Raw genomic sequence first — 14,436 nt, 5'->3', positions numbered from 1 at the left:
GAAGATGCTCACATTTTGGACCAACTTCTTGATAATTCCCTAGTTGATGATTATAAAATATGGTGATTATTTCTTAAACATTTCAAGATTCATGGGAATTTTGTAATGATATTGGTTTTCGGAAAACACTCCAAGCCTCTACAATTATAGCATTTGATACGATGAAACATCTTACTCTTAAAGGTGAAATGAACCAATTACACTCTCTGATTATTTGTCCCTCAACATTAGTGGGTCACTCGGCTTATGACATTAATAATTTTATTAATAGTTATGTTCGGAAACCTCTTGATTATGTTGGATCTCCTCAAGAGCGGTCTTTCCTTTGAAATGAGCTTGGAAAGTCGCATTCGTATTGTAGTGGTTGGGACACATGTGCCTTCACATGTCTTAACCCAATGCGGGTAATTACTTAACCTAACCACATTTAACCTGGGTTCTCAGAATGTGCTTCAATCGTGGATCCACTAGAAATTGGGGTTTAGGGTTTTATTGTGGTTCATTGTGATGTAGCCACGATGTAGGAGAGAGGCTACATGCGTGACTCATTTCATGTTCCGTGGTTATGTTGGAACCTGCTCTATTTGTATTCTATGCTATGGTTTTGTCAAGCATGTTCGGCTCATTTGTGGTGTTGTGGTGTGAGGCTTCAATTGCCTATTATCTTTGTTGTTCGCTCGATTTTTTGTAGGTTATATGCTCTTTACTGGTACTTTGCCGCATGCTTAGGTATTCTTGTTGTTCTCCTTTCTCTGTGCATTGGTAACTATTCAGTAACTGTTTGCCTTGATTAATCCTTCACGGTCTTCCAGTTTTGATGTAGGAACGCTCCAGTTCCTTTCCAAGGTAATTTCTTGTTCCAATTTCAATTCCCACTTACTTTGTAGATTTTTCTAACCCTCTAGGACCTTGTGAGTAGACGGGATCTTCTCGTTTTGATTCGTTTTGGCTCTGGCAGATTTCTACTTCAAGTATTTGCTCTTTGCAAACTTGCTTTCCTATTATTGTGTTGTATTGTTTTGTTTCTCTACAACTTTTAAGTGATACTATTCTGATTGCTATTTGTGGTAGGTGCGAATGGAGGCTCCTCTTAGTTGTCTCCTCATCTTGAATTCTTATGACAGGGTAGGGTCTTTCCCTTTTCCATTTTCTGGAGAAATTAATGGAACCCTTGTTCAGTTTCGTATTAAGTGTTTGAGTTTTAAAACCCTTAGTAGGGTGCCAATGGTTGTTGGACCTTATCGAGTTCACTTATTTCTCTTTCAGCTCATTGTAGTTTACCGAAGATGGGTTATAATCTTTCTTGCTTGCTTACTATTCGTAACCCGAGATGGGTTTTGTGGTTGTGTCCTCGCTGTTTGGAAAGCCTTGGTGGCTCTGTCAAATTGTATAAATATTTTTACAAACCCTGAGAGGGTTTTGTTGTAATTTATTCTGCTTGTAGTTTGAATACAATGATTATGGAAAAAAATTCGAAGTTCTGTAAAATTTTGAAATGAAATTTGTTTATTTTATGTACCTAGACTGTGTATGTCACTGGAATGTTGTTCTTTTGATGGCAAAAAAGACTCGCTTCTGATTTGGTTGGAAATTACAATCAATATGCTTCTGCTTTGTGTGTTGTCCTTTGTCTAGAATGAACTCAGAAATTTGGAAATTTGAAAAGAAGTAATGCAGTAGATATAAATGAATTATTTAGTTTTATTAATGTATTCAGATGTTTGTATTTGCTTCACAGAACACATGTGCCTACTATCTGCTCTCCTCTTCTCTCACTCTCCTCAGATCTTTTTTGTTTTAGTTACATATGGTTATTTTCTAGAATTATATTCTAGGTTCCCTAACTCATTTAATTTCCCTAGCTACTGCTAAGTTAACTTAGCTAATCTTAATGAATGCTTGATTTTCAGTTACATATGGTTATTTCCTGGAACTATATTCTAGCCCTACCTACCATTGAAATTTAAAATAAAAATTCACAGAAATTAAAGTTACCCTTTCCATGTCTAGCAGGGAAACAAAACACTTCCAGTTGTTGCCTAGTCATCTGATGCTCCTACATCATGCTCCTCGGGAAATTTTCTTTAATGGCTCCTGTCCATGAGTTCCTCAATAGAGTACCCGACTTGCTAGATCTAAGTAGCATCTAACCAAGACTATCCTCAATAGGACGGTCCTTCCATTTGACTAGATACTATGAATATTATTTTTTTCACGTCTTCTTGGTCACCTGTATATCCAATATCATTTCCATCTCTAAAGTCTTTGTTGGGCCATACGTCGAATCCATTTTTCCTCCTTGTCCTAGGTAGTCCGTGTTCGTCTCTCTGAACTATCATTATCATTCAAAGAAATATAAGGATATAGATTAGCGACATTAAATATAAGTGAGATTACTATATTCGGAGGTAACTCGAATTCGTAAGAATTTTCATAAAAATTCTGAAGGATTTTGCAAGGGCCAATTTTCCTCATTTTCAATTTATTATAGGTGTCCCTAAGAAATATTTCTTTTCTTAAATGTGCCAAAACCATATCTCCTACTTCACACTATACTTCTCGTCACTTTAAATCTGCTTTCTGTTTATACCTTTGGTCGTTGTCTTGTAATTTCATTTAATCTGTTCATGCAGATCACTAATTGTTGTTACAAAATCTTTACCATCAACACTCCCACTTTCCAATTGTCCCAAATTCTGTAGCTCATGGATGCCCCTTGGATGGATTCCATATAATATTTGGAAAGGGCTTTTGCCCGTGCTTCTGTTGGGTGAATCATTGTAAGCAAATTCTGCTTGAGCAAGCACGTGATCCCATTGTTGAGAATTTTCACCAACTTAACCTCTTAGGATATTTCCCAAACTTCTCTTCACAACTTCTATTTTTCCATCCATCTACGGGTGATAAGTTTAATTGAATTTTAATTTGGTATCAAACTTTTTCCACAGGGTTCGCTAGAAATGTACTATAAACTTCATGTCTCTATCTGAGATAATCGATCTTAGCAAACCATATAATCGAACTATTTCATAGAAGAACAAGTGTGCTATGTGAATGGAATCACTTTTTTTCCAGCATGGAATTAATTATGCTATTTTCGTGAAACGATCCATGGAATCAAATGCTTCCTTAGTTCTTGGCAAGTGCAAGATAGGGTCAAAGCTAATAGAGTCCTGCGGTGTGGTAGGAATGGGCAATGGTGTACACAACCCTGTGTTTTGACTAGTTACTTTAGCATGTTGACAGACTTTACACCTACTTACAAACCTCTATATATCCCTTTTCATTTTTGGCCAATAATAAAAGTGACTCAATTGATATAGAGTCTTATTTATGCCAAAGTGTCCATCCATGCCTCCATTGTGTTTTTCCTCGATTAAGTTCTCCCTCATTGAACTTTCTGGAACACACAACTTTCCTCCCTTGAACAGTAACCCCTCCTGTATATTATAGTCCAGCCAAGGATTGATATCTCTCAACAGTGGATTTTGGCAAACTTCAAAAGCTTCCTTGAAATATTTATCTATGTCGTACAAGTTTTTAGATGCTCAAACCCAAGTACTTGTATTGTGCTTTCTTTCATTATTAAACTTCTTCTTCTCAATGCATATGCCACTTTCTTGGACCGTCCTTTAACATGTTCTAAAACAAATGTAAAACTTTGCAAGTACTCCACTCATTTCACATGCCTATGATTCAATTTGTGATGTTTCATAATATACTGCAACGCTGAATTGTCTGAAAACAAAAAAACTCCTTGGCCAACAAACAATGTCTCCAATGCTTTAAAGCTTGGATGACTGCATAAAATTCCTTATCATAAGATGTATATTTTTGTTTTCTTTCATTCAATTTCTCACTCAAATAAGCTACCGGTTTATCCTCTTGGCTGAGTACTGCTCCGATGGCTACTCCAATAGCATCACACCGAACTTGAAAAATTTTACTGAAATTTGGTAGCCTTAAGATTGGTTTTTTTGTAATCTTCCTTTTCAACAATTGAAAACTATTCTCTACCACCTCTATCCAACAGAAAGGTTGATTGGCCTTCTTCAAAGTTTCCACCATAGTTGAACAAATTCGACTAAAGTTTTTAATAAATTTCCTGTAAAAACTTGCTAATTGATGAAAACCCCTAACTTCAAACAAATTTTTAGGAGATGTCAAGCTAACTATGGCTACAACTTTCTCTCGATCCATTTTCAATTCATTTTTAGAAATTACAAATCCTAAGTATATCAACTCTCTTTTGAAAAAAGTACATTTCTTAAGATTCATCAGCAACTTGTTTTGTTGTAACCTTTCCATCACATACCTGACATGTCGCAGATGTTCCTCCTTACTCTTGCTGAAAATCAATATATCATGTTGATACAAAATCACAGACTTGCCAATAAATTCCTTCAACACCTCATTCTTCAGACACATGAACATACTAGGAGCATTGCTTAAACCAAATGGCATAAACAGTCATTCATACATGCCTTCATTAGTTTTGAAAGTTGTTTTCCATTCATCTCCTTCTCGTATTATAATTTGATGGTAGCCACTTTTTAAATTTATTTTTGAGAAGTATGTTGCCCCACTAAGGCAATCCATGATATCGTCCATCCTAGGTAAAGGAAACCTATACCGGATAGTGATTTTATTTATAGCCTGAGAATATGTACACATTCGCCATTCTCCCTCTTTCTTAGGAGATAGTGATTTTATTTATAGCCTGAGAATCTGTACACATTCGCCATTCTCCTCCTTTCTTAGGAGCCAGAACAGTTGGAACAACACATGGGCTTAGACTTTCCTGAATTAATCCTTTATCCAATAGTTCCTGTACTTTCTTTCTAATTTCTTCATTGTCCTTAGGACTCATTCTGTAAGTAGCTTTATTCAGAAAACTATCCCCTGGAATAAAATCAATATGATGACTGATGCTTCATTTTAGTGGTAGTTTGTCTAGTTTACCGTCCACCACAATGCCATTAAATTCTTGCAACATGTCTTGTATCTCTACAGTTAAATCATCAATCTCCTTATGTAATACTACTATCTTCACCATTCACACCACCGCATAGCCTATATCATTGTCTTCAATTTGTTGTAGGAACTCTCTTTCTCCCATCAGTATTCCTTCACTCCACTAGTCTCTACTGCATTTTCTTCCTTCATAGGAACTAAGGTATGTTTTACTCCATCTTTCACAAATTTATAACAGTTCTTTTCTCCATCATGAACAACTTTCCGATCATATTGCCAGGGCCTACCCAATAGGATATGGCACACATCCATAGGCATGATATCGCAAATTACTTTGTCTTTGTACCTGCCAATATGAAATTCCACTTCACACTACTCATCAACCAGCAGCTAGTGTCCTTTCTGCAACCAGGACACCATATATGGTGTTGGGTGCTTCAACCTTTTTAACCCCAATTTCTCCATCATTTTTGTAGCTGCTAAGTTATCAGTGCTTCCGCTATCTATAATTAGCTTACAACATTTTGCATGGGACTTACACATAGTTTAGAATAATGATTTCCTCTGTGTTGAATCAGCTTCCTCCTTAGCTGGTTTCAACAAGACCTTGTTTAGTACCAAGGCTTCACCTGTCTCAACCACATTTTCCACCTCTTATCGCGGTGCTTCTCCTTCTTCTAGTTCAGCAACATATGCTCCCCATTGTCGAGTCTGTTCACCTTTAGGACATTTAAAGGATTTTTTCCCCATTTGTGACACATGTAACACTGGTAGGCATGACCTCTACCTCTACCATTACCTCTACCATGCTGGTATGGCCTTCCCCCTCTCATGTTACCTTCTCTTTCTGACTATCCTGAGGTCTTCGAGCTACTGCCCTCTTCATGACTATTGGTAGTTCTTCCTCTACCGAAAGATTATCCTCTTCCTCTATTGGAACCACGTCCCCTTCTTGCATTTTGTTTTCTGGTAATTTTCTCTTCTCCTTTCAAAGCATTCTAATATGCTTCCTCCACAGTTCTAGGAGATAGAATACCAATCTCATCTAAAATTTCCATCCTCAAACCATTCAGGAATCTTGTTGTTTTCTCAGGAGTATCTTCCATGTATCCAGCTCTCATATTTACTTTATAAAATTCCCCTATATACTTTGTCACAATCATCATTCTTTGCCTTAGATTATGGATCTGTCTATAAAGAGTAATTTGATAATCTTTAGGCCATAACTTATTCTCCATTTTCGTGATCATTCTATTTCATTTCTTAGATTATGGATCTGTCTATAAAGAGTAATTTGATAATCTTTAGGTAATAACTTATTCTTCATTTTCGTGATCATTCTATCCCATTTCTTAATCAAAGGCTTGTTCAATCTTCTCCTCTCTGTTTTCACATCGTCCCACCATAGTGCTGCATGTCCTTTCAATCTAATAACAACAAACCTGATCCTTTTATCCTTACTAATCTCCTCATATTCAAAATATTTTTCCATCACACTTATCCAATCTAATAATGCTTCAACATATAGACTCCCATTGTAATTAGGAAGTTCGAGCTTAGGGTTGCTCCTATCCATGACGACTAATTTTAACACTTTGAGTTTTGGTGCATCTTCATTTGATCCATCTCTCATAGCCACATTCTCTTCTTCACTGTCGTCACCACCCTCAGGATCTCCTCGTCTTCCTAATTCTACTGTTGCTAATCATGCTGACAAGGTTCTAATTTCTTCTTGTAGCTCATCATCTGCTACTCTTCTTCTACCTCAACCTCCCCTTCCTACCTCCATTTTCATTGAAGAATAGAAATATGCTCTGATACCAAAAATTGGTGGGGACACACGTGACTTCACGTGGCTTAACCCGGTGTGGGTTCTAACTTAACCTAACCCCATTTAACCTAGGTTCTCGGCACACGCTTCAATGTTGTGTCTACTAGAAATTTGGGTTTAGGGTTTCACTGTGGTTCATTGTGATGCAACCGTGATGGAGGAGAGAGGCTGCATGCGTGACTCATTTCATGTTTCGTGGTTCTGTTGGAACCTGTTTTGTTCGTATTTTATGCTATGGTTGTGTCGACCATGCTCAACTCATCTGTGGTGTTGGCATGTGAGGATTCACTTGCTTATTAGCTTTGTTGTTCACTTGAATTTATTGTCTGTTATATGCTCTTTACTCATACTTTGCTCTGTTCTCACATGTTCTTGCTGTGAGGTCTATTCTCCAGTTCGTTTGTTGGTTAAGTAAGCCTGTATCTCATTTTCCTTTCTCTGTGCTCTCGTAACTACTCTGTAACTATTTTCCTTGACTAATTCTTCAGGGTCTTATAATTCTGCTCCATGAATGCTCTAGTTCTTTTCCAAGGTAATTTGTTGTTCCAATTTCAATTCCCTCTTACTTTTCATATTTTTCTTATCCTCTGGCTCCTTGTGACCAGATGGGTTCTTCTCATTCTGGTTTATTGTGGCTCTAGCTCTAGTAGATTTCACCTTCTGGTATTTGTTGTTTGCAAACTTGTTTTCCTTTTGTTGTGTTTTATATTTGTATTTCTCGACAACTTTTAAGTGATCGTGTTCTGATTTCTATTTATGGTAGGTGTGAATGGCGGCTTGGCTCAGTGTTCTTTCAGTCTCTGCTTCTTATGACACGATAGGATCTTTGCGTTCATTTTCCGGAGAAATGAATGGCACCCTTGTTCAATTTCGTATTAAGTGTTAGTTTTAAAACCCTAAGTAGGGTTTGGCCAATGGTTGTTCCCTCTTATCGAGTTATGTTATTTCTGTAGTTAAACCGAGATGGTTTTTGTTCTTACTTCCTTGTTTAGTGTTAGTAACCCAAGATGGGTTTTGTGGTTGTGTCCTCCATTCACTGTGGAAAACCTCGGTGGCTCTCTCAAATTGTATAAATATTTTTACAAACCCTCAACAGGTTTTGCTGTGATTTATTCTCGTTATAGCTTGAATACAAAGATTATGGAAAAGAATTGGAAGTTCTATAAAGTTTCAAAATGAAATTTGTTTATTTTATATGTATGTCACTAGAATGTTATTCTTTTGATGGCGAAAAGGCTCACTTTTGATTTGATCGGAAATTACAGTCAATATGCTTCTACTTTTTGTGTTGTCTTATGTCTAGAACAAACTCAAAAATCTAGAAATTTGAAAAGAAGCAAAGCCGTAGATATAAATAAATTATTCAGTTTTATTAATGTATTTAGATGTTTGTATTTGCTTCACACAACACACACACCTACTATCTTATCTCCTCTTCTCTCACTCTCCTCATCTCTCCTCTCTGTTCTAGGAATGATTACTAATAAATCCATTTCAGTTTTAGTTACATATGGTTATTTTCTAGAACTATATTCCAGGTTCCCTAACTCATTTTATTTCCTTAACTATTTCTAACTTAATTTAACTAATCTTAATGACAACTTGCTTTTCAGTTACATATGGTTATTTTCTCTAAATATATTCCAACGGTACATACCATTGAAATTTAAAATAAAAATTAACAGAAATTAAATTTACCATTTCTGTGTAGAGCAGGGAAACAAAGCACTTCGAGCAATTGCCTAGGGAAACAAAGCACTTCGAGCAATTGCCTAGTCATTGGATGCTCCTGCATCATGCAGACAACATTTATCATCTCTTCTAATTTGAAAGCCTAGAATAGTGAGATGTTTTCAATGGAAATGTGAGTAAATTCATGTTTATTCTTTTTCCAGAAATGTACATAATAAACTATCTATATTATTCATGATTACATCCAATAAAGTTATGGGAGGACAAAGAAGTTGGAGTTTAAACATAATTGTGTCCTACAAAGCATTATTGCTAAACTGCCCATCAAATGAGCAACATATGAGGCCAAGTAACCAAATTTGTCCTAAACCCGGAATCGGACATGATTAGCTAGGAATTCAAATCCTAGAAGGGGAATTCCTAACGTGTCTATACGAGATTCGTACAAATCCCATAAGAATCTCATACGGACACATCGTGTCCCAATTCTAGGATTCGAATCCCCTAAAAAGCAATCCATGGACTTAAAATATGCGTTGTTCCTTTGGTTTCTCACCTTATTTATCATTCAGTTTTCTGATGCTCCTGTATATCGCTATCAAACCATGGAAATTCACTGTCACTGTCACTGTCACTGTCGCTGCGTCATCTATTCATCGCCTCTAAAATCATGAGCAACAATATTTCAAAGGAAATGGCAAGTCAACCACCTCACAAGAATAATATTGTTGGAACAAGAATAGTACTACTGTCACAGGAATAACATTAGTGTAACATGAACTTTGTCTTAATTGTCAATTGGTTGCCACACATCCATGTTCATATACTACCATTATCACTACTCTCGTTATATCACATAGTAGACTCTGCTTCTTCTTGACTGTACATTAAACCTTTGCTAACACAACCAATTCACTGCTTAGTATTTCAGTTTAACAACAACACATTATCTGTTGAAAGTAATTCCCTATGCATATCCACTTGCACACTGCCAATAAGCTCTTGTTAACACATCATCAACCTTTTACTATCATAATTCTGCTGCAAGATTAGGCCACTTCTCAACTCGATGCTATTTCTTTTCTAAGATGACAACACACTTCAGAAGAACTAATTCAACATAAAAACCATAACTCCTGATAATAAAGACCTTGTACAATGAAACCTTTATAATTCAAGTAATGAGACCCTGCTAGGATCATAATTATGAAGTAGTTGTAACTTTTAAGTTGTTTTCCATTTATCAATTATTAATCATGATTTATGTGACCAGTGACATGTATTTTAATTTTGTAGATATTATGCATGATGCTACAGATGAAGATCTATGTTTGAAATCAATGAATTTGTATCATTCATTAATTAAAATTTGGGTAGAAAATATCTAATTCACATACATACATACATACATACATACATACATACATACATACATAGATATATATATGTATATAATGAATCTTACTTCAACATGTCTGAATCTGACACTCAATCCTTGTCCTGAATCCCAGTGGCATGTGACTTACATATGAGTTTCATTATCAGGAAACCTTCTTCATCTCTAGAAATTGCTACAGGTGGTCTAGCAAGTAGTAGCTGCCTTTCAAAAAACCTTATGCAGTTTTGTCAATCTGCACATAAGTACAATAGTGGGACCTGAAATGTATTAAATTTTCTCCTCTCGCGTCTAAAGAGGCAAAGTCTTTGTTGTTAATGGTTTTCGGTTATATGTATATAATTAATGTTAAAACTAGTTTTTAATATTTTAAATTAATTCAAAATTTCTTTATTTTGCCTTTATAATGAGTTTTGAAACTGATCATAATAGCTAGGAAGTTAGGATAGGAAAAAAAATAAAAACTTAGCCATTAGATCGGTCAAGGAAAATATAGTATTGTACTTTCACTTTTCATGTGTTGAGGAATAAAGTTTTCTGAGTCATTCCATAATTTTTTGGGTAGGCTAAGTTTTTCTCGTTTTGATTTTGTGTTATTATTTCTTCTTAGAAAAGAGTAATGAGGCTATTGGCTTTGATTTTAGTGTGAGTTTGAGTTTATGTGAATTAACTTTAAAAATCATTAACCATGCACTCCTCTTTTTTAGATTTTATTATATAATAACCATCTTTATTCTAAAATTGAAGATAAATGATTTTGTGCAAGACAATCTATTATTTAAAAATTTCCACCCTCACTTCTTTGTGCTCTTTCTTCATTTATTTCAACCTCAAAAAACCACTTTGAAAATATTGTTCACATATGGAAAGTTAAAAGGTTTTAATCAAATTTCTCATGCTTTAATAAATGATAAGAGAATGAATTAATCATTTTACAATTCAAAATAAATGTCTTGAGAATTAATCTCCTTTCACTGGCCAGAAATTGTCTCTCTAGAAACAACAATCCAAATACATTTAAACTATTCATTTTACATGAGTTTCAACATTTTCATTTTGTGGCTTATTTTTTAATTAAAATGTAAATATGTATTCACAATTTTTTATAAAATAAAAGTGAACAATAACATTCAAATAAATGATCTCAATTATAAATTAGTAAAGAAATAATTATAAAATTAGTAAAGGCATAATGATAAAGTTGTAGGAAAAAATTTTGTCCAATGACCTTAACATATAGGTTTTTTTAATACAAAATAAACTACCTACATTAAAATAATTCATAGTAATTATGGAAAACCAACCATTGTAATAATGAAAGTGATTATAGAAATGCTAATTTTTATGATGTATTTGGGGTAATGAATATATAAAAACTTAATGCACTATTATGATATAATATGTGTCATACTAATGAATATTTATTTCAAATAATTTTTTTTTTTTAATAAAGGTATTTTTTTTCTCTAAACACCTATTGGAATTTGAATTTTCAATTTCAGAATCTTCACAATATTTTCAAAGAAAATATGAATTTTTGACGGTGGTATTCCACCTTGTCAATCAACTTGTCTCAACTATAGTAATCTTATTATTACTTTTATTGGATGTGTGTTTTCCTTAAATAAATAATTTTATTTTACATATTTGTTTAGTTTTAAAATTTTATATATTTAATAAGTTTGGTAGTAGTACAACTTTGTCATCTGCCTCCTGTTTAATATATTAGTGTGAATTTAACTAGTAATTACGCTAATCACCTTGCAATTTCAACACATACATGTTTTATAATTTTTTTATATTTATTTAAAATTTAATTATTTATTTTAAAATTTAATTCAAATTATTTTAAATCTTGAATTTATTTTAAAATTATTTTTAACTAAACTAAATTTATTTGTTTTTAAATGGCTTTAAAATAAATTTTATTTATTTATTTTTCTGTTATATTATATTTATTTCAATTTAAAATTTATTAAAAAAAAATATTATTTTTTTATTTTTAAATAAATATACATAAAAACAATAATATTAATTAATTATACTAATTTTTCAAAAAATCATTTTTTATAATTGGATATATTTTTAATAGACAAAATGTTTCATACATCCATTATAGATATAATAAATAAATAAATTTATTAAACATCTATTATTATATATCAACAACATTTATTAATGTGGTTGTTGAAGTGGAACATGGAAGTTCAAGTCTATTGTTTCTCATTAGCATATGTCTCTATTTTTTATTTTAATTTTATTCTCAAAACTTATGTTTTAGCCATGAGTAAAGGAAAAAAAATTGGGTTCTAATGTATTAATATATTAAACTTAGGATTTATAATCTTAGATCCATAAAAAATTGTGGTTGCGTTAGTAACCTATTTAAGAATAGTTTAAGAATAGTTTAAGGCAATTCATGGGTCTTCAAACAATTAGTAATTCAATTAGAAAAGTTCAAATCTACTAGTTTGCTACATAATCATTTAAATATAGTTACTAAAAATAATTGCAATGATGCCATTAAAAACATGGTGATTGTAGGCAACACTACAACCATTATGCTTTGCAAAAATTACCATTATGTTTTGCATAAATTATGTTATTTTAATGATAAATCTTCTGGTTGAGTTATCATATAGATTTGAATAATGGAGTGATTGTAAATAAAATTTTGAGGTAGATTAATGAAAAAAAGATAAATCAAAATTTCATGTCAAAGAGGATGATATGCAATCAATATAAGATATTTTCATTTTCGGTGATATTAATGTTGAAATGTGCAACAAGAATATTCCAATTTTAATTTGTCGTTGAATTAAAATTTGAATTTAGTCTCACGAGCGATTTGAAAAATAATTAATTAATTCCTCATGGATTAATTAGTTGGAGAAATTCAAACTTTGATTGAGGAAGTTATCCCTTAATTAAGGGGATAAGAGTGAGTTTTATTTTAGTTGTAATTGTTTAGCTCAGTTAAATAAGTCAAGTGTAGTTAGATTAGTTCCAAACAGTTTGTGGAATTGATTGTGAGATGAGTTAGTTAATGCATGCATGCATGAATCTAGTGTACTCCACATAACTTAATATTCCCTCATAAATAACTCATGCATGTTAGTAAAGACAAACACTGAGCTCAGATTAAAGCCAGGGACTTTGCACTGTCAGTTGCAAGAATTTTCCTATAAGAAAATCTCTTGCATGCAGAAGGAATTCATTCCTTGAGATTTGCATAGTTTTACAGTGTATGAGATCACTGTCACACAAGATTACAGCTGGAGCACCTAGGGAAAAGTGCGCAATGAAATAGGAGGCTTGGAGGGCAGAGCAAAGACATATGTGTTGTCTATTCTATTTATGAGAAGTAATGAGGGATTGTACGGAGAGGTGGATAGCCGTGAGAGCTAAAGTTTTGTGTATTCATGAGATATATTCACTTGTATGATAATACATATATTGGGGGTTTTAGCTGAGGCTTTCCACAGAGTATTCTTTTGTGTTTCATGTGTATTATTTCTTCTTCTCTGTTATATGTGTTCTGATTGATCTTGCCCAAATTGATTAAGTGTCCGCAAAGTTTGATTGTAGAAGTAGATTAAGTATTTTTCTTTAGTTACATTGCATTACCAGTTCCATCTACAGTGAGAATTTCTACATGGTATCAGAGAAAAGGTGATCAAAGAAGAGTACGATATACTAAAGAGGGAAAATTTGAAGTTTTAAAGTTCTGGATTGTAGGTACAAAATTAAATTATTATCACACCTCAAAGTTCACCAATGGTGTTTAATGGCTTCAGACTCTAGTATGCTTTGTATGGAAGCTCAAATTACATAGCATGGAAGGATCACATGGAAGTGGTATTAGAAGACAATGATTTGAGGGACTTCATTGGTCAAGGAATCCCCAAGCCAACAACAGCTAATGTCCAAGAATTGGTTGAATGGAAGAAGTGTGTGGTGAAGGCTTAATGGATTTTTCTCGAGGGAGTTCAAGACCATATTGTCTTGAGTCTCCATGGGAAGGAGACTCCATTTTCAATGTATAAAACATTGAAGGACCTATATCAGAATAGTAGTGACCATAGGAAGCTTGCACTCAAGGACAACATTTGAAAAATCAAGTGTAAAAAGTGCAACATTATTTGTAATATCCGAACAAGCTCACCACCTGTAGAGATGAGCTTGGTAGTGTAGGAAAAATGACTACCGATGATGACATGGTGAGTCTTGCTCTCCTTGGTCTTCCAAAAAGCTGGCATAGATACTAGGACTTGGTTAATGGAAGAGAGAAACTACTCGATTGGGAATGACCGTGGTCAGATCTGATATAGGAGGAGATCAGGAGGAGAATTAGAGATGGTTCCTCAACTAATCATGATGATGAAGAAAATGTATCCTTAGTTAGTAAGGAAAGGAAAGAGAAAAGGAAGGCTTCCCATTCCAAATAGATTCTTCTCATGGAGGGAAGACGGTTGACAAATCTAAGGTGAGATGCTTTAATGGTCATGAGGTGGGCCATTGTGAATTTAAATGTCTATTGAAG

The 14,436-nt window shown here is 33.7% G+C and overlaps 1 long non-coding RNA gene across 4 annotated transcripts; it reads left to right on the top strand.

Annotated features, from left to right (window-relative positions):
* The first annotated feature begins 514 nt into the window (after positions 1-514).
* On the top strand, positions 515-7,898 carry LOC149224653 (uncharacterized). Of its 4 annotated transcripts, none has more exons than XR_016249089.1 (4): positions 515-687; positions 813-846; positions 1,072-1,125; positions 7,569-7,898. It is a non-coding gene; the product is annotated as an uncharacterized LOC149224653 (long non-coding RNA). The 4 variants fall into 4 exon arrangements; XR_016249092.1 differs by having other exon boundaries at positions 515-729; XR_016249091.1 differs by lacking the exon at positions 7,569-7,898 and having other exon boundaries at positions 515-729; positions 1,072-1,401.
* Positions 7,899-14,436: the final 6,538 nt, after the last annotated feature.

Source organism: Pinus tabuliformis, chromosome Q, assembly GCF_031772625.1.
Source record: "Pinus tabuliformis cultivar Carrire ecotype Pingquan chromosome Q, CPIR1, whole genome shotgun sequence".
Lineage (NCBI taxonomy): Eukaryota > Viridiplantae > Streptophyta > Pinopsida > Pinales > Pinaceae > Pinus > Pinus tabuliformis.
This window is presented reverse-complemented; position numbering and strand designations above follow the sequence as displayed.